We start from the raw sequence: 20,275 nt of genomic DNA on the forward strand, positions 1-20,275 counted from the left end.
TCTAACTGATTTGCTTCAGGTTGTGCGCAAAGCAAGCCTCATCCTCCATCCAACCTCTTTGCCCTTGTGAATACAGTCCTGGCATGTCATGAGGGAGGGGAGACGGAGTCAGGGATTTAGAGCTAGATGTCTCAAACATTTGTTCGGCCGCTTGTGATCGCAAAAATGCATTTTGGAATGTATCAGGTCCAATTTGCGATTACCGAATTGCAAATTGGAATTGTGACTACATACCGATTCAGTATTAATAAGGGGTGTGTCAAGGGCATCCCTTCCTAATACCAATTCACAGAGGTATGTATCAATGTTTTATGACCCAAATGCGGTCGCAAAACATTTGCATCTTACCGCCCATTGAAAGTAAATGGGAACCCATTCGCAAAGGGGAAGGGACCCCTTCCCCTTTGTGAATGCACGCAAAAACACTTTTTAAGAGCAAGACCACAGCAATGGAAAGAAACCTTTTCATTTTTCTTTTTTCAACATATCCCGTTTTCCTTTAAGGAAAACGGGCTGCATTTAAAAAAAAGAAAGACTGCTTTATTGAAAAGCAATCACAGACATGGTGGTCTGCTGTGCCCAGCAGGCCACCATCCCTGTGATTGTAACCATTTGTAATGGGTCGCAAATTGTGACCTACCTCATGAATATCAATGAAGTAGGTCTATTTGCAAGCCCTTGCAAATCGCTATCTGAAACTCCTGGAGTTTCATACATTCCAATAGCGATTACTTAATTGCGATTCACAAAAATCGCAGTTTGGTAATCACTATTGGAAGGAATGATATATCTGGCCCTTAGTTTTGCTCAGTTCAGTCAGACTTGGAAAATGGCTTTTCCAGCCATTATCTCTCCATCTGTATTTTTCAGTCTCCTCAAAGGGTTTAACCCTTTAGATACTTAACAGGAAAATCAGTCTAGGAATTCAATTTGAGTTTAACATATAAATGTTTCTTAATTTGTTCCAACTTGCCGTGAGCTAAATATTTCCACCTTGTCTGTAGTGGTACATTAATGCCATTGATACTATTAAAATGTATCTTTTGCTCAAATTTATTTTTTATTCAAATAAGAATGTCTTTTGACTAGCATTCTGCTTCTTTACAGCCAGACAGAAGACAGCCACATCTTTAGAAAAAAAAACTTATGTAGCCAAGCCTCAGTCAAACAGCTAAAGTTGTCATCAATTAAATATATTTTAAGAAAAAACATTGAAGCTTGAGTTCTACATATTTTACAAAAACAATTTCGTCTAGCACAACTTGCGGAGTAAAACAGAAAGTTTGGCTCACCAATGTTCATTCCCTGAAGGCTCCAGTAGGCGAATCTTCCGGTGGGACTTCACAGGAGAAATTTGAGATGGTGGTTGAAGTTCCGCTTATCAGACATATCACAAACATGCTGTTTTCAAGCTAACCAAAGGATTGACCAGTTTTATGGCAACAAAAATGTGATGTGGGTCCCTCAAACTGCTGGTGGTTTTCATCTCTTTGGACCTCCAAGTCAAGAGGTTAATTCTTTGGTGATGAAGCCGCCCCTCCTGATTGTGGTACTTAAGTTAAATGATTCAGGTGATGCTAATACTATAACGTTCTTGATTTTTAAGAGGAAATAAAATATGAAGAAATTACACTACATCAGACATTGGTAGAAAACGGCACAAAATTCTATGTGATGAAAGAGCAGTGTAGGCCTAAATACCGTGCTGATGCCAGAGAGGTAAAGAGTTCACTTGAAAATAGAATGCTGACTAGCGAGGTCCTATTTAACGGAAAACCTGTGTTTGCAAATATGAAGGAATTTACATTCTTAAGCACCCTGGTATGCATTCTATTGTCCCAGTAAATTAAAAACAAAATTGAAGAATGGGAACAGAAGATTGACTTAGCCGAGGTTACCCAAAGTCTGAGGTTTTGTGAGCAGAGTGATAAAACATGCATGTAAATACACATGCATTCAAGAGTAGTGAAAAGTTAGTCTGTTAAGCATTGTTAGAACTGCAAGAGAGAATGTGTAAGAAATAGGTTAAAGGTTTAGGGACACCAGTGATGTGATATTTTGCAACAAAGATGTAACTGCTAAGTAACTTATTATTAGACCTTTTGTAACAAGCAATGTTCATGTCGCTATATAAGTGGCTGCCTGTGAAGCAGCAAATTGAGACCAGCTCTTTACCTTTATGGAGATAGCTACTCTCTCTGCAGTAACAGTAAAAAGTTGTGTTTGCCTTGCCTAGAGGAGTCTTATCTTTTTTTATCCTAAGTTTCCCGCAACATTGATGGCACCATTGGTTTTGGTTATACAGATGACTGAAATTGGATGGACCTACAAGCAGAGATAGAAAAATTACACCTGGTTGATAAAAAATCTGATGTTTTTAGACTCAGAGGGTAGTCAAACATTTGACTGCACTTCCATCACACTCCCCAAATCAACCGAATGCCCTCTGTGTATGTAGGCCACTACTTGTTCACCAGACTATGGACGCCATAGACAAACAGACACACACTCCAAGTTATATGTATAATGTCTTCACCCTACTTTACCAAATTGCATAACTACTACTTTGTCAGTAGCCCCATATATGTTGGTCTACTTTTCAACAGTTAGCAAAAGCAGAAGTAGAACAGGCATGGATGAATTGCCAAGAGAAGCTGTTAGACTTTATTGATTCTCTAACCAGAATTATGGGTGTGATAGAAGAGGCAAGGTTGGAGGGCATCATTATTGATCCCAAAGAGATGAAAAATCAGACTTATAGGTCTATGTGCCTTTTAGGAAATGCCAATGCAGCAATGTCCTTCAAAGGAAGGAAAAGTATCAGCTTGGAAATCAATGCAAGGGTAGGTGCCATGAGAGCAGTGGAATTCGACCACCAATCAAAATGACTATTTGTTGGAGACTCTTTAATTAAGGAATTATTGAAATATGACCTAATTTAGCATTTGGTGGACAGGTTAGTCCCTCACAAATGTGATGGATATGCTGTCCCCTGTATTACAATCTACATAGGCTGTTATAGGATTGTAATACGGCGGACAGGATATCCGTCCCATTTGTGACAGAGTAAATCCCTCGGCCAAACTCTAGATCAGGCCCTAAGTTACTAAATTAGCATCTCAGAATAAGGCACAACTTTCTTTGTGAAAATTGTTTGGGAACAGTTTTTTTGGAAGGGCCAGCAGAGCCAAGACCTGATCTGCTAGCTATTTCAAGTTAAGATTCAACTCATACTTTAAACGTTCCTACTACTTAAACCAAGTCTTCTGTCCTCAATTGTTTGCTTTCCCATTACAGGTAGGTCATAGTTCTTGCCCTCCTGCTAAAGTGAATCACATTTCTTTCTTTCTAGGGGCCAGGCAGACACTCTCAGCAGACCCTTTGGTGTTAAATACAGTTCAGACACTTCAGTAATAATTACAGTTCAGGGTTATTCAATGGAATTCTATAGTATTGATTTTCAAGACTCTTTTTCCGTGGTCTCTGACCATGGGAAAAGGCCCACAGGTCACCTAACGCCTGCCCATACCCAGGCGTTAAATAATGGCGCTAAGCAGGCTTAGCACCATTATTTGACGCCCTCCTCGTCCTGTGCGTGATTTTTGCACAGGAGGATCAATAAGGCGCTAGGGCCTTAGAGTTATTTTTTGCCCGGGGACGCCTACCTTGCATCTCATTGATTCAAGGTAGTTTTCTGCAGGCAAAAAATGACTTTAACTCCAATATTTTGGGGCTAGACAAGTCTAGTGCCAAAATATAAATATGGAGTTAGGTTTGCGCCGGATTTGTGTAAAAAAAACGACACAAATCCGGCGCAAACAGAGCTTAAATATACTCTAGAGTCTTTCTTGTTAGCTTCTCTTCAGTTTGCTTATTCTCACCTGTGTCTGTCCATTTTCCCCTCAGCTTGCCCACTTTCCCTCAACACATTTTCTTCAACGTCCAGTTTTCCGAATCTCCATTCTTCTAAATGTTTGCTCAGTTTCCTGTTAGTGAAGCTGACATCTTTTCCCCAGTCTGAGTTTTCTCAAAAACACACACTGTCCCCTGCTCTAGCTAGCCGTACCTCAGATGATCAACACTTAGCCAAGAGATGCTGAAGAAATGAGTGGAGAGGCAGACCCAGGCTACTGCATAACATGCTGGTTACCTGATGTATTCTCAGCTGAGTAAATAGTGTGAAAGTTTTCTTATTCAACCAGCAGCTGAGTGAATAGACTTGTCCTTATTGTAAATAGTTACATATTGAAGAAAAACACGTAAACAGCTTTATAACAATTCCTTGAGAATATTCCAAACAAACAGACTACCACTCAAACAGTTATTTACAGCTGGTTTCGACAATATTCAACCAAAGAGCAACATCCTCTGGAAATTCTCCATGATTCCGTGTTAAAACAGAGGCAAGAAGAACACAAATGTTAGCAGTAAAATCTAAACAAAATGATAAGCAGGAGTTGTGCAAAACTCCACTGCATTTTATGTTTAGAACAGCAATTTTTAAACATTATAGAAGACTCTGGCCAAAACTATGACCGATGACATTAGCTGCTTTGAATAACCTCAATTAGTGTTTACCTCTGCATAGGACCAATTTATTAATTTTATATTATCAGCTACTAGCTGCAGAAGATCTCATAACATGCAGAATTTGCCCACACTATTGGTTGCATTCAATTTGCCTGGAAAACAATCAATAACTTCACTTTAACCATAGAATATTACGTTTTGCATCTAAATAAAATATGCTGATAGCCAATGACTGCAGCACATCGACCTGCAACTTCAATTTATTAGATTGATAATTTAAACCTTTTATGACTGCTGTAAGAGTGGAATTGAACAAACTATATCATTATGTGCGGTTAACGGGGTTGTTTGTTTGGAGAACTGTTATCTTAATACTTGAATGTATCACCTCTTCCAGGTGCTGGACAACTAGGTTATCAAAAACTTATCGATATTTAATTTACAAATTACCCCATCTTTGATGTTTTCTAAGGAGAAGGGATGATAATTCAATAACTAAAGAGTTTGCTGTATCAGTGAAGCAATGGTGAACTTTAGGTGAAGAAGAATGAACGCACACTGTCTTGAGAGTGTTTAGGTTAAGATGTTGAGAACGCCAAGATGTCGGACGTAGGACTTAGGTGACGCCGGAGGAGACGGAGGAGTCGGACGCTGGTTCGGAGGGAGCGAGGAGGATGCGGGATGGGCTGTGAGCACGAGCGGGGCAGGCTGTGGCAGCACCCACCGTGAGCGGGGAGAGGGAAGAGTGGGGGAATTAGGGGGGTTGGGGCAGGGGATCAGGAGGTCTCCTGAGGGTGACGAGGGGTTGGTGGGTTGGGTGTCAGTACCTGGCTCGGCTGAGCAGTCTGTCCGGTGGTGGCGTTGTGTGGTGGCGAGGGGAAAGTGTGGTGCAGTGTGGCGAGTGGAGTGGTGGAGGTGGCTGTGGTCAGCATAGGTCTGCAGAGGGCTCATTGGCGCAGAGCTGTGTGGAGAGTAGCAGAGTGCAAGGATTGATGGGATTAGTGGGTCTCGAGCGTGCTTTTGAAGCATGTTGGAGCAGGTTGTATGGGTACTCAACCATATCTGCCACACATCCGGTGCTCTGTGTGCCCTGGTCCCACACTGTAGCCCTTGCTCCCTGTAGCCCCTGCTCCCTGTGCTTCTCTGCCAACAGCCTCACTCTCTTATTTACTCTTTGCTTCACCTTTGCTTTGTTTCACCTTCCACCCCCACCTGCCACCCTCGCACTGCCTGCCATGTGCCACTCGTCACATACCACGTGACACGCCTCAAGCCACACACCGCACTCACGCCCTCCCCGTCTGCTTCGCTGTCTGCCCTGTCCTGCTGTTATCCTGTCCCCGCACTGTCCACCCACTCCTTTCATCCTCCTCTTCCCTCTCCATATTGGTGTCCATCCGTTCCACTTCCCCACCTCCTGCCACCCCGTTTTGCTGGTGTACCACTTGGGGGAGTTCCTGGCAGTTCAGGAAACCTGATTCCATCCCTTCATTCCATCTCCGCTCATCGCAATGCTCCCCCAGGCCAGACACAGACCAATTCAGTGGGAGACATTGTGACAGGGTATCCCTCGACTGGCCCATCCATCAGAGGTGAGAGTGGTGTTCCAGGTAACAGCCGCAGAGCGAGTGCACCAGGTCCACATGAAAGCGGCCCAGCTAGGTCTGGGTGCGGCTTGTGGGTGACCTGAGTGCCCTGCTCAACTCTTATCCCCGAGCTAAAGATCTCTCCGTCTTTTGCCTCCAAAAGCCTCAAGATACCAGGCACAACCAGGTTGTGAGTAACCAGTGAAACCTGAGACCAATTCCCCAAGTCATCATGAGATCTGGTCGAAAATCCTGGATGAAAAAATGCAATTTGAAAAATGGGGAATATTGCTGGCAGAACCGGCCAGACCACGCTAACCTCTCCCCCTACTGTCCAGTTCTATGGAAAAATTAAATCATCAATCAGACTTAAAGGCCCACGTAAATGCACTGGAGATGAATATAAGGGAGTCAGAGAAGAAGCAGCACAGAAGGGGGGAAGTTAACCAAAAAGCTTTGCATGGCCCCCCAATAGCTCAAAGCCACATGCTGATACCCCCATGACCACAGAATGATGCTCAAGCCTAACTGAGGTGGATGGCTCGCATCTTAAACTCAAAAAGGAGCAACTGACTTGACAATTACAATGCAGAAAATATGGATCAGGGGTCTGCTGTTACATCATGTCTTGGACTATCACTGGAGCAAAAAACATTCTTACAAACCGATTTGCTTTAGTAAACAGTTGCAACTACACTATAATCATATTGCAAGAAACGTGGCTAATAGACCCGGTCCACTTAGGAGGTTACACACTACACCACATCAGTGCTGAAAAATCAAATAAATTGGGGAGGCCAAGTGGAGGTCTAGCCACGTATGCCTCCATGGAGCTACACTCTACAACAGAGCAACTGGCATTCTCCAAAAACGATCTGCAGGCCGTCAAACTCTTCAGTGACAACTGACAAACTCCTCTTGTAATTTTTAATGTTTATGCTTATCCGCAAAAATGTCAGAAAACTCAGATTTTTTAGATATTAATGAATAAAGCAGAAAAGATAAGATGTGCTCATCCAACATGGGACATTCTAATAACAGGCAACTTCAATGCCCACCTAATCCACACTCCTGAACCCAACGAGCAATTGGCAGCTGAAAACGCTCTATGGTCATTTCTGCCTCAACTTCCACCAATACAGAAGAGATCAGATGCAACAAATATAGGCTTAAAACAAGGATGCATTCTGGCCCGCACCTCTTCAACCTTTTTATGGCTTACCTCCCCCTAAAGCTAGACATGACCAATTCACACTCTCCGAGGATGGGGAACCTGCTCATATCACACCTCTCATATACTGATGATATTGTATTATTGACCCACATGAAAATAGGACTACAGTGGCTAGTTAGCACCCTGGGCCTGGGCGACTTTGCAACGTCAAACAAATTAGAAATTAATACTACGAAGACAAAAAACATGTCTATAGGATACCTCTCTAACTCTGTAAAAATTAGGCGGCATTAGCCTTGAAGAGACTCGCTTCTATAAATATTTGGGTTTCACTATAGACAACAAGGCTAACTTTGCGCCGCAAAAGTAGCACATCGCTCAGAAATGCAAAGCGCTGACATTCGCTTTTTGCGCCCTAGCAAAAAGGTTAAAAGGGCTTTCGTACAAACCTTTACTGTCCGTCACTTCATCCAAATTCCTTCCAGCCACTACATATGGAAGCGCAGCACTATAAGGGAAAGATGCTTCGCTCCTGGATCAGCAACGGATAAAAATCTACAAACAAGTTCTCAGTCTTCCCCATACTGATTCCCCTAATCAAGTTAGGCTTGAATTTGGCCCTAAACAGCAACAGCTGGACTGGAAAGCACATACAAAAAGGACCTGGTACAAAGACCTGGTAAGAGGAAACAACACCAGACCTTTAGTCCTGGCTTTATGGAATTCAGTAAGCAATAACTGAAAGTCGGTATACAATAGGTACTTGCAGTACTCGCTGCAAGAGACACAAATGACATACTTAAGGGACTCTAATATGTCATATCCCCTTCTGTGCAGTGTGTTAAAAAAGGAAATAGGTCTGCAATCTTTGCTAGATGATAAATGCAAATTTGCAGGACTCTCGCATGCCTGGCTTCTCATGCATACTCACCATACACTACCCTGGCACCATCGCAATATCTGATCTCAACATTTTCCGTATACGTCAAACGCCATCTGCTCACGATACAGCTAGGATCCCTTCCATCAAAAGCGGATCAACCACTGTAGAAAAATGGGGGAGAGACGTCATGCAGGCTAAACTATGCTGCCAGGGATGACATGGTCCATCTGATCTGTATCTGACCCGCCCCAAGAGAAGCACGTCGCCAACTGCTGAAACCAGTTTTTATTACAAATGGGATACGCTCTTGTCATCCAGCAGTAATGAAAATGTTTGATTCAGCTGACCCGCAGATAAACTGTAGACTTGGTAAATTTCTATCTGTACAGACCAAATGCCTAAACTTGCGGCCTGTGACTGTTAGTACATCATAAAGATTTTGTTTATGCCCTGCAAAATGCAGAACCAGGCACATTGAACACTTTGCGCTTTTTAACAACTGTTTAGTTACTCTTATTATTGTTTTAGCATAAGTTCAAGAATTTGATAGTGGATATTAAATCTTAATTGCGTTTAGTTTTATAAAATATTGCTATCGCCAATATGTTGTTAGGCCGGCAACATAAGGGCAGCTTTTAAATGACCAACTGTAATAATTATGTAATTAGATGTCTGCTATGCTAAGATTTTAATTAATCATGCAAATAAATAAATAAACCAGGTTGAATGTCAAAAGCGGACGCAACAGACAGAATGTTAATATCTGACCACAAGGCTTTATTGAGATCCCCTCGTGAATTTTATGCTACTGTTTCCCGTGTGAATTTTATGCTACTCTTTCATTCTGTTTGGATTTCATTGTTAATAGCATGTGTACTGAATGGTGGAGAAATGTTTGTGTAATCTATTCATTGTCATCTGAAATGGCTGTAATAGGAAAACCTTTTCAGAGATCCTTTACTATGATTTAATTTTCCAAATGAAAGGATCTTATTCCTCTTTTTGTGTTTTTTATTTGGCAACTTGATTGATAAAAAATGAGCCGAGGAATGGTGCACTCACTAGTTCACAATCATAAAAAGAGAAAACAACCACCCAAAATTAGCGTAATCCTCTGGTGTGGCACACAAGTATGCTCCTTGCAGTGCTGTATATTGATAATACAACTTGAAGATTTAAATAATTTGAGAGTTTAATAATTGTCAACAAAAGTTTAGATTTTTCCAGTGTAGCACTGTGTAGCACTACTCCCAGTATGGTGCTTTAATGGAGGGCCCTGAGCAGGGTATCATGTATTGATCTATGTGCCTGGGGATTTGGGGGGAATGAAAGAGGAGACAGGCATTGTCTCGGGTGCCCCAGGGCCATCAGCAAAGCCAGTCCTTGATACAGTAGCAAAGCAAAAACAACAAGTGATGGACGGAATGCTGAACATTGTCAAACATTCACCCCCAGTACAGTGATCTGGGCCTAAATCCATTGTTTTTTGCTGCCCATGCCATTCCAGTTTGGACCCAGCCAGATGCAAATCAGTCTTGACCCTGTTCCCCATGGGAACAGTCCAGCCCGAACTGCTAGGCCAGGTCTTTCCTGGACTGGAAACAAGCATCCTGGGACCGGTTTCGGGGTTTCACCCCTCATCAGCCAGGCTAGCTTGAATCCAGTGGCATGGGAAGCACGGGACCCACGTCTGGGCATACCCTTCCCACTTAGGGCGACAAAGCAAAAACAACAAGTGATGGACGGAATGCTGAACATTGTCAAACATTCACCCCCAGTACAGTGATCTGGGCCTAAATCCATCATTTTTTTGCTGCCCATGCCATTCCAGTTTGGACCCAGCCAGATGCAAATCAGTCTTGACCCTGTTCCCCATGGGAACAGTCCAGCCCGAACTGCTAGGCCAGGTCTTTCCTGGACTGGAAACAAGCATCCTGGGACCGGTTTCGGGGTTTCACCCCTCATCAGCCAGGCTAGCTTGAATCCAGTGGCATGGGAAGCACGGGACCCACGTCTGGGCATACCCTTCCCACTTAGGGCGACAAAGCAAAAACAACAAGTGATGGACGGAATGCTGAACATTGTCAAACATTCACCCCCAGTACAGTGATCTGGGCCTAAATCCATCGTTTTTTTGCTGCCCATGCCATTCCAGTTTGGACCCAGCCATATGCAAATCAGTCTTGACCCTGTTCCCCATGGGAACAGTCCAGCCCGAACTGCTAGGCCAGGTCTTTCCTGGACTGGAAACAAACATCCTGGGACCGGTTTCGGGGTTTCACCCCTCATCAACCAGGCTAGCTTGAATCCAGTGGCATGGGAAGCACGGGACCCACGTCTGGGCATACCCTTCCCACTTAGGGCGACAAAGCAAAAACAACAAGTGATGGACGGAATGCTGAACATTGTCAAACATTCACCCCCAGTACAGTGATCTGGGCCTAAATCCATTGTTTGTTTGCTGCCCATGCCATTCCAGTTTGGACCCAGCCATATGCAAATCAGTCTTGACCCTGTTCCCCATGGGAACAGTCCAGCCCGAACTGCTAGGCCAGGTCTTTCCTGGACTGGAAACAAGCATCCTGGGACCGGTTTTGGGGTTTCACCCCTCATCAGCCAGGCTAGCTTGAATCCAGTGGCATGGGAAGCACGGGACCCACGTCTGGGCATACCCTTCCCACTTAGGGCGACAAAGCAAAAACAACAAGTGATGGACGGAATGCTGAACATTGTCAAACATTCACCCCCAGTACAGTGATCTGGGCCTAAATCCATCGTTTTTTTGCTGCCCATGCCATTCCAGTTTGGACCCAGCCATATGCAAATCAGTCTTGACCCTGTTCCCCATGGGAACAGTCCAGCCCGAACTGCTAGGCCAGGTCTTTCCTGGACTGGAAACAAGCATCCTGGGACCGGTTTCGGGGTTTCACCCCTCATCAGCCAGGCTAGCTTGAATCCAGTGGCATGGGAAGCACGGGACCCACGTCTGGGCATACCCTTCCCACTTAGGGCGACAAAGCAAAAACAACAAGTGATGGACGGAATGCTGAACATTGTCAAACATTCACCCCCAGTACAGTGATCTGGGCCTAAATCCATCTTTTTTTTGCTGCCCATGCCATTCCAGTTTGGACCCAGCCATATGCAAATCAGTCTTGACCCTGTTCCCCATGGGAACAGTCCAGCCCGAACTGCTAGGCCAGGTCTTTCCTGGACTGGAAACAAGCATCCTGGGACCGGTTTCGGGGTTTCACCCCTCATCAGCCAGGCTAGCTTGAATCCAGTGGCATGGGAAGCACAGGACCCACGTCTGGGCATACCCTTCCCACTTAGGGCGACAAAGCAAAAACAACAAGTGATGGACGGAATGCTGAACATTGTCAAACATTCACCCCCAGTACAGTGATCTGGGCCTAAATCCATCGTTTTTTTGTTGCCCATGCCATTCCAGTTTGGACCCAGTCATATGCAAATCAGTCTTGACCCTGTTCCCCATGGGAACAGTCCAGCCCGAACTGCTAGGCCAGGTCTTTCCGGGACTGGAAACAAGCATCCTGGGACCGGTTTCGGGGTTTCACCCCTCATCAGCCAGGCTAGCTTGAATCCAGTGGCATGGGAAGCACGGGACCCACGTCTGGGCATACCCTTCCCACTTAGGGCGACAAAGCAAAAACAACAAGTGATGGACGGAATGCTGAACATTGTCAAACATTCACCCCCAGTACAGTGATCTGGGCCTAAATCCATCGTTTTTTTGCTGCCCATGCCATTCCAGTTTGGACCCAGCCATATGCAAATCAGTCTTGACCCTGTTCCCCATGGGAACAGTCCAGCCCGAACTGCTAGGCCAGGTCTTTCCTGGACTGGAAACAAGCATCCTGGGACCGGTTTCGGGGTTTCACCCCTCATCAGCCAGGCTAGCTTGAATCCAGTGGCATGGGAAGCACGGGACCCACGTCTGGGCATACCCTTCCCACTTAGGGCGACAAAGCAAAAACAACAAGTGATGGACGGAATGCTGAACATTGTCAAACATTCACCCCCAGTACAGTGATCTGGGCCTAAATCCATCATTTTTTTGCTGCCCATGCCATTCCAGTTTGGACCCAGCCAGATGCAAATCAGTCTTGACCCTGTTCCCCATGGGAACAGTCCAGCCCGAACTGCTAGGCCAGGTCTTTCCTGGACTGGAAACAAGCATCCTGGGACCGGTTTCGGGGTTTCACCCCTCATCAGCCAGGCTAGCTTGAATCCAGTGGCATGGGAAGCACGGGACCCACGTCTGGGCATACCCTTCCCACTTAGGGCGACAAAGCAAAAACAACAAGTGATGGACGGAATGCTGAACATTGTCAAACATTCACCCCCAGTACAGTGATCTGGGCCTAAATCCATCGTTTTTTTTGCTGCCCATGCCATTCCAGTTTGGACCCAGCCATATGCAAATCAGTCTTGACCCTGTTCCCCATGGGAACAGTCCAGCCCAAACTGCTAGGCCAGGTTCAGGTTCAGCATTCCGTCCATCACTTGTTGTTTTTGCTTTGTCGCCCTAAGTGGGAAGGGTATGCCCAGACGTGGGTCCCGTGCTTCCCATGCCACTGGATTCAAGCTAGCCTGGCTGATGAGGGGTGAAACCCCGAAACCGGTCCCAGGATGCTTGTTTCCGGTCCAGTGAGGACCTGGCTTGGCAGTTCGGTCTGGACTGTTCCCATGAGGAACAGGGTCAAGACTGATTTGCATATGGCTGGGTCCAAACTGGGGTGGCATGGTGAGCAAAAGAACGATGGATTAAACCCAGATCTATGACTGGGGGTGAGTGTTTGACAATGTTCAGCATTCCGTCCATCACTTGTTGTTTTTGCTTGATACAGTAGCACCCTATGTGGACAGATATTTGACACCCTTGTTACTGCTGGTGACCAAAGTGAGACATCAGCTCCTTTTCACAGGACATTTTGCAGTAGGCTGCATCAGCGTGTTGCCTCTGAACTCACATGTTGGCCCCTGAATCACTCACAACTTAACTCTATCAGGCTGCTTGTTGGAGAGGAAAAGGGACATTGATGTATGGTGGCAGGGGGTGAGATGCAGATGGGATGGTAAGGTAGGAGGCTGATAGGGTGCTAAAAACTGCAGCTCTTGAAAATGATTAGGAGCCCTTTAAAAAGAATCAATGGAGCTAAGGAAGAGGGGCATTGCTGTTTGCAGGACATTTATGCAGATGGTTCTTTTTGCTTCTCTGAAGTTTGGCACCCTGGGCCCATGTCACCAATGCCAAAAATCAGTTCTGGCCACTGGAGTGCGTCACCACGTTGACAGCATGGGGAAACAGCTTTCTTGATTACCTGAAGGGCAAGGATGTTGGGAGCAGAAGCTCCGTCTGATTTATAAAGAAAGCAGTCCTTAGTGATGCAAGCATTAACATGTTTTTCTCATCCTTCACAGGATTCAAAAACTCTTCCCTGAGGTCCATGGGATCTTTGGACCCAGTGAAGATCTATGCACAATTCTTTCAAACTTAACTAAACATTTAAACACCATGACCCACGTGGCCATGGAAAAAAACTTCAATCAATAAAAGTTTCAAAGCTTTATTTTATAACCACAAAGCCATAGTCATGTAAGTAGTACACAAAATCAGATTGTAAAGGCAAATAAAGACCATGAGTTGACAAAGTCTATGAAACAAGTTTAATCTACTCAACATCAATACCATTAGACATTCAAGGAGAATAATGCATATCATTAATGACAAATTTGAGAAGCAGAAATGTTCTTTAAATTAGACTGTGAATACATTAGTCAAATCAAGTAACAAAGATTGAGAAATCAGGATTTTGGCACAGGTTGTCCCTACTTGTAGCCAAATTAGGATAAGCAGGAGTGGGAGCAGGCTAACACATGAGGGCAAAAATAAAAAAGGAAGACAGACTATTTGGAAAATCATCTATCGCAGGCTAAGTTAAACTAACTGGAAAAAAAATAGGCAGGTGTCAGCATGCTAACTTCTACTAAAGTAACACAGGTCAAAGGGAAACAACATTTGCATTAGAATATACCTTTCCTAGGGTGAACATTAAATTCAGTTTTGTCAGCAAAGCATGTAGATCACCAGCAAAGTGCATTAGAAGCAGCATTAGGGGAAGGTGCAGAACACAGGCTCAACAGAGAAAACAATCAGGAAACATCCAAGGTGCAAGTAACAGAACAAGTAGCTCCCTCTCTGTGAGAGCAATGTTTCCTCTTTTTCCCTGCCTGCATCTCCACGGGTAGGGAAACAGAGTAAACCTCTGCTCGCATTGAGGGAAAGCTGTTTGCCATCTTTCCTTTGCTACAAGCGGAGTGTTTGCTCTTACTTAGCCGCAGCTATTAAAGCTGCTGCCAAGTGAGAGCAAACAGCTATGCCCCGGGGTAAGCACCCTGTGACATAGCAGGAGCCAGCCCTGGGGCGTGGCGGTCCCCTCGAGGTGGGCTGCGTGGCCCTCTCCAAAGAGTATTGCCCCCGGGAGGTGGTGGCCCCGGGCATGTGGGGAGCTGCGTTGCCCCCGACATTTAATTTGATTAAAACCCCAGGGAGGTGGCGGTCCCTGGGGCTGGTGGGAAGGGACCAGGCAGCCCCCCTGTATAGAATAACAATTGAGTCCCCGGGAGGAGGTGGTTTCTGGAGCTGCTGGAGGGGCATATGGTCCCCCAATATTCAATTTGATTAAAGCCCCTGGCATTGATTTTGTTTGAAGCCCATGGGAGGTGGCAGTCCCTGGGGCTGTCGGGGGGCTGCGGAGTGTATGGGGCAAATTTGGAATGCTGGTTAAGCAGAATAAAAGGGAGGTGGGAAAAAGATGGAGAGTGAGGAGGAATGTTGAGTCAAGTAGGAGGGCTTGGTCTAAGAGTAGGCTGGCATCACAAACGTGAATGGATTGACAAATATAGAATGAAAAGATGCATGCATAACTTAGAACATACAATTGGGGGTTGTTGCCTGGGTTTAGGTGAAGCGTGGGGAGGTTTTTTTTCAATGGATCGTGGAGATGAGTTAGTTATAAGATGTTATAAATTTGTTAGGGCTTTTTGGAATGCACAACTTAGCCAAAGGAGTTCAGTTGCCCCAATGAATGTGGGCTTTTGCCACTAAAGTCAATGGAGTTTTATTATGATTTCATCCCAAAAAACACCATATGGGGTAGTTTATAAGACTCTTTATGCAAAGGGAGTGTAAGAGATGAGCGGAGCAATTGAATGGTGCAGGTGGCTGGAGGGCCACTGCAGTGCATCACCATGGTGGTAGCGCAGGGAAACACTTTCCCAACTCATTTAAAGGGTAAGCTACCACCCACCTTTGCACAAAGAAAGGGCCTGTTGTATGTTGTTATGAGATTGGTATGATGGGTGATATGTAGGAGAGGTGCTGTCACTTAATGGGGCAATTTGTGACTGGGATACATTCAGAGAGATTGGTAAGCAGATAAAAGGGAAGGTAGGAAAAAGAGAGGAAGACTGAGGAGGAAAGACAAATGAAGGAGGTGAGCCAGGACCAAGGGCTTCCCTGCTTCTAGGCCTTTTTAAGACAAATGTTAAGGGTCCAATACATTTCTTGTGGCACTGCATGGTCTGGCCCAACCCTGCCACTGTAAGGATTCAGTTTGCAAAGTTATGCAGTTCTGAATTGCAGACTGGGGGCCTGTTGACTTGTCCCACCTTACTGATTTTCATTATTTGATGACTTGGAACCCTCTCCTGTTGAACAGTTGCTCAATTGCAGGGTCTTTCGGTATCCTTCAGTGGGGAGTCCCTATTTCTGGTTTTGATCCTTGCTCTTAGTGATGCTCCTGATGCAACAGAGACGTAGAGAGGACGTGCTTGCAAACAAGAAGTTTATGCTGTGGTTTGCACTATTTAAATGGTCCACCTCTCAAAATTAGCAATCATTGCTTGGGGAAATTAACCCTCTTAGACATTTCTCATCTATTTGCCATTTTCTGTACACTCTTGTATGGCATAGTGTACTTGCCATTTCTGCTCCACCATTCTTAGGTACAACAAACACAATTTTCACTCGTAGGAATATGTGCTTGGGCAGTTTACAGGTGAACACTTTTATAAATATGGCACATTTTAGGTAACATAAATCACTAATTGTGCTTCAAGAACTCACCTTGCTTAGTGGTATTTAGGTAGTAAATTTTCTTATGCATTTTCTTTACTGCAAAGCTGGAGAAATGCTGAAGCTTCAAAACCAGGACCATTCAGAACGTGCATAGGAGTCTTTGAACATAGGAGAGGGATGATGATGGCTTATGCTGCATTCACATGTGGCAATAGCATTTTCCTCCCCCATCCCCCGGGGGTTAAAAAGGGGAGGGACTGTCAGTGACCCCTTAGCTGGGGCCATTTGATATGGTCATATAACTCAAATAACTTGTAACCATAATCCCCCTGTCTATTTGGATGGAAGGTAGGTGCATACAAATATATAAGCTGGACATTTGCAGCATTTATGATAGGATGCTTACACGGTGAATAATGAGCAGTGCATATAATGAGGTTGCCCAAAATTAGCCAACATTGTGGAGATTCTGGTGAGTCTCAGGGAACATGAGGTCAGCCATGGGAAGTGACTAGACTCTAGAAGGGATTCAGCCTGAAATGCAGCAGCGTTTGCTGGTGCAGGAATGTGGACTGGTGTTCCAATCGTGGTGCTCCTTTATGGTATGTTCTAAGGGAAAGGAGTAAAAAGGGTTAAATATGAAGGATGCCTATAAGTGAGGAGCAAAGTCAGTGACCCAAAGTGGGGAGGAGGTTTGGAAAGAAGATAGAGAAAGACAGAAGGTGCCTCCACTAGGACCTTGACATGGGTGGGGAAAGTTCAATGGAGAGTCAGACATGACAATTGGACAGATGCATCTTCAAAGCAAGTGGTGGTACAACAGCAAATCAGACAGAACAACAATGCATAGTGGGCACTGAATTGAGCCCACTCAGCTTCCACAGGAAACACAAGACTATGGAAAGCAAAGCAGAGCCTTGAAACATTCAGCTACTGAATGCTGATATGTGTGCCAGAGCATTGAAGAACATGAAGTGCACAGGAAACATGCCCAGAGTGCCATATGGGGGCAAGAGCTCATGATAGGGAGGATTGTGACAGTCAACTCTAGATATAAATGATGGAAAGGTGTGATCAGTACCCCACTAGCATGTTGGTCTAAGGGCTCATTAAATAAAGTGCAGAATGGGTCAGACAGGATCAGCCATGGTCATATCAAAGTAAATAATAGTGTAGAGGGGCAAGCAAGCAGGAGACAACTGTGAAATAGAAGGAAAAGAAAAGGTAATACACTCTGGAGTCGTGGAGGTAATGCAGGGGAAAAGGAGATGGCTGAGAAAATGTTGAGGACAGAAGGAAATGTAGTTCAGGCCTGAGGGAATTTGTGAGGTGCCTACAAATAGTGAGGGAACTGGCTACAAGCAATACAGAATTGTGTCTCCTTAAGTGAGGAGAAAGATAAGAATTTATCCTTAGTGGTAACAAGCATTAATTTGGCAGAGGAGTCAGAAACAGGGGGCCTATGGAAGAATAGAATCACACAACAAATAGAAGGATATAGAACACTGTTGAGTAATAAGGTGGTAGGAGGCCAGTTAAGATAAGTGCATATTTTTATTGAGAGCAAGCAGGAGTAATTGTTACCAGTCTACAATACAATCTTCACTTCCGTTACCTAATTGACTCCGTACACAACATTTGCAAATGCAATCATTACCTAGGTTACAGCTAACCTAGATACCACACATCCTACCCCTTTAATAACAATAACATACACCAAAATAGGTGCTACTAAAAAATAAAGAAAACTTACAGAAAATGTTAATACAACATACATTCCCTTCCATGAATACATAGGAAGCCATTCCCATAATACAAAACAAAGTAATTCTTATTCATAACAAAATCATCATATTTCTTAGGCAACAACACTGATCTCCCCCCCCCCCCACTATCCCACCCCAGCTGGACACCCCATTTTTACACCAGAGATTACCCACTTCCTAAACATAGATGATTGTCATCACCTTCACTCTCCCCCTCTATCGCATCATGGCTTTACCTCCGGTATGATTTGCATCATTGTTCAGCTCATGAACGTCACTTGTTCAACCTCCAACCATAACCACCCATTTGACTTGGTGAAGTTTTCATACACTTTCATCATGTTTTCAAGTTAAAACTTTGTTAATCTTGCCATTCTCTAGGGGCCAGACCTTCCCATTGTTTGGCAACCCTGAACATGAAAAAATCCTTCTCAACTGGAGCAGCCCTGAGAAATTACTGCAACCCTTCTTGGTCTGCACACGCTACTTCACTCTCACCCAATCGCCTGGTAATAATTTCACATTTCTCACACCATGTTTTTTTATTGTAATATTCCTTATACACCTTTTGTGCCTTCAACAAATTCCCCTTGATGACTGAGGGAGACCATTTACTCTGTAGTTTCATGTTCATCCATGCTGCAATGTCCCTAGCCAATGGTTCTCTCCCATGGAGTATCCCACAGGGGCTCTACCCAGTCAGAGTGGGAGTGATTCTGTAAGCCCAAATCATGTTTGTTAATTATTTTTCGCAATCCATCCCAGCGTTATTAGCAGCTTGCACAGAACCCATGATAATTTAGTTGAGCCATTCTACAGCACCATTCCCAGCCAGGTGATAAACTGGAGCCTGTTAAATATTCTACATCATAAACAAAGTCCAACAATCTCAATGTCATTTTGGCAATGCAAGACTTCACTTTAACCACCCCGCTAGAGATCAAAACATTCACAGGAGGTTTGTGGTCTGTCTGTAGAGTGAATCTTGAACCACATAAATACTGTCTGAACCTTTCCATGGTCAAGACAGCAACTAACCTCTCCTTCTCTAGTACAGAGAAAGTTTCCTAAGCTGGTGTTAAGGAGCGAGATGCTTATGCCACAGTACCTTCCAATCCCTCACATGATATTTGAGTTAACACAACACTCAGTCCCTTTCACCTAGCGTCAGTAGTGAGGATGCTACGTGCAAACATGTCAAACCCTTGCAAGGGGTCTGCTGTACATATACCTTGATTTGTGCATTCAAACTCTTCATTCAACTCCTGTTCTTACTTTGGCATGAGTTTTTATTGCAAAATTCTTCACAAACACAGAATAGAGATCTGAAAGCCCCAGGAATGACCTAACCTCTTTCTTTGATGTTAGAGCAGGTGCTCTACTAACTGCCTTCACAATGTCCTTTTTTGGAAGCTATGCCATCCCTTCCGACTTCATGCCTCAAATACACTATAGATCTCATAGCAAACTTTTATTTCTCAGCTAAGCTATTAACTTTTTAGCCACTAATCTTTCTAAACTTGCCTCAACTTTCTATCATGTTCGCTTGTGTCCTTTTCCATAGCAAGTATATTGTCTTGAAAGTACTTAACTCCTTCCATATCTTTGAACAGGCTGTGCATTAACCACTAGTCCGAATGGCATGCATACAAACCTGTAGCATCCAAATGGTGTTATAAAAGATGTTAACTTTCTGCTGGAATGGTGAAATGGGATCTGATGGTAAGCAGATTTAAAATCTACAGCAGAGAACCATTGAACACCCTTGGTTTTCTCCAGAAGCTCGTTGATCTTGGGAAGTGGAAATTTGTCTACCACAATGTTCTTATTTTACCCCCTGATATCCACACATAACCTTATTGGACCATCCTATTTATGAGCAGCTACTAAGGGCGGTCAGTTGGCTCAATTACACCATGTCTTTCCAATGTCCATCATCATGGCATCTCTGATAAACCCAGGCAATTTACCAACTTTACCCCAAAACACTTCTTGGAATTGGCTTTGCAACTCATCTTCTGTTGGCACCATTGTGCCCCCCAATAGCAGCACTTAGCCCTTACTGTTAGGGTTTGTGTGATCTTTAAGGCCCCTTTATCCAACCAACCTAAAACCAATGGTCCCTTCTCCCCTCTGTATAACTTCCCTTGGGCCTTCCTACCTCTGAATTCAAAGATTAAGGACCTGTACCCCAGCATTAGATTCTTGTCCCATGTAAAGGTAACTGGAAGG

Source organism: Pleurodeles waltl, chromosome 2_2 (assembly GCF_031143425.1).
Source record: "Pleurodeles waltl isolate 20211129_DDA chromosome 2_2, aPleWal1.hap1.20221129, whole genome shotgun sequence".
Classification (NCBI taxonomy): domain Eukaryota; kingdom Metazoa; phylum Chordata; class Amphibia; order Caudata; family Salamandridae; genus Pleurodeles; species Pleurodeles waltl.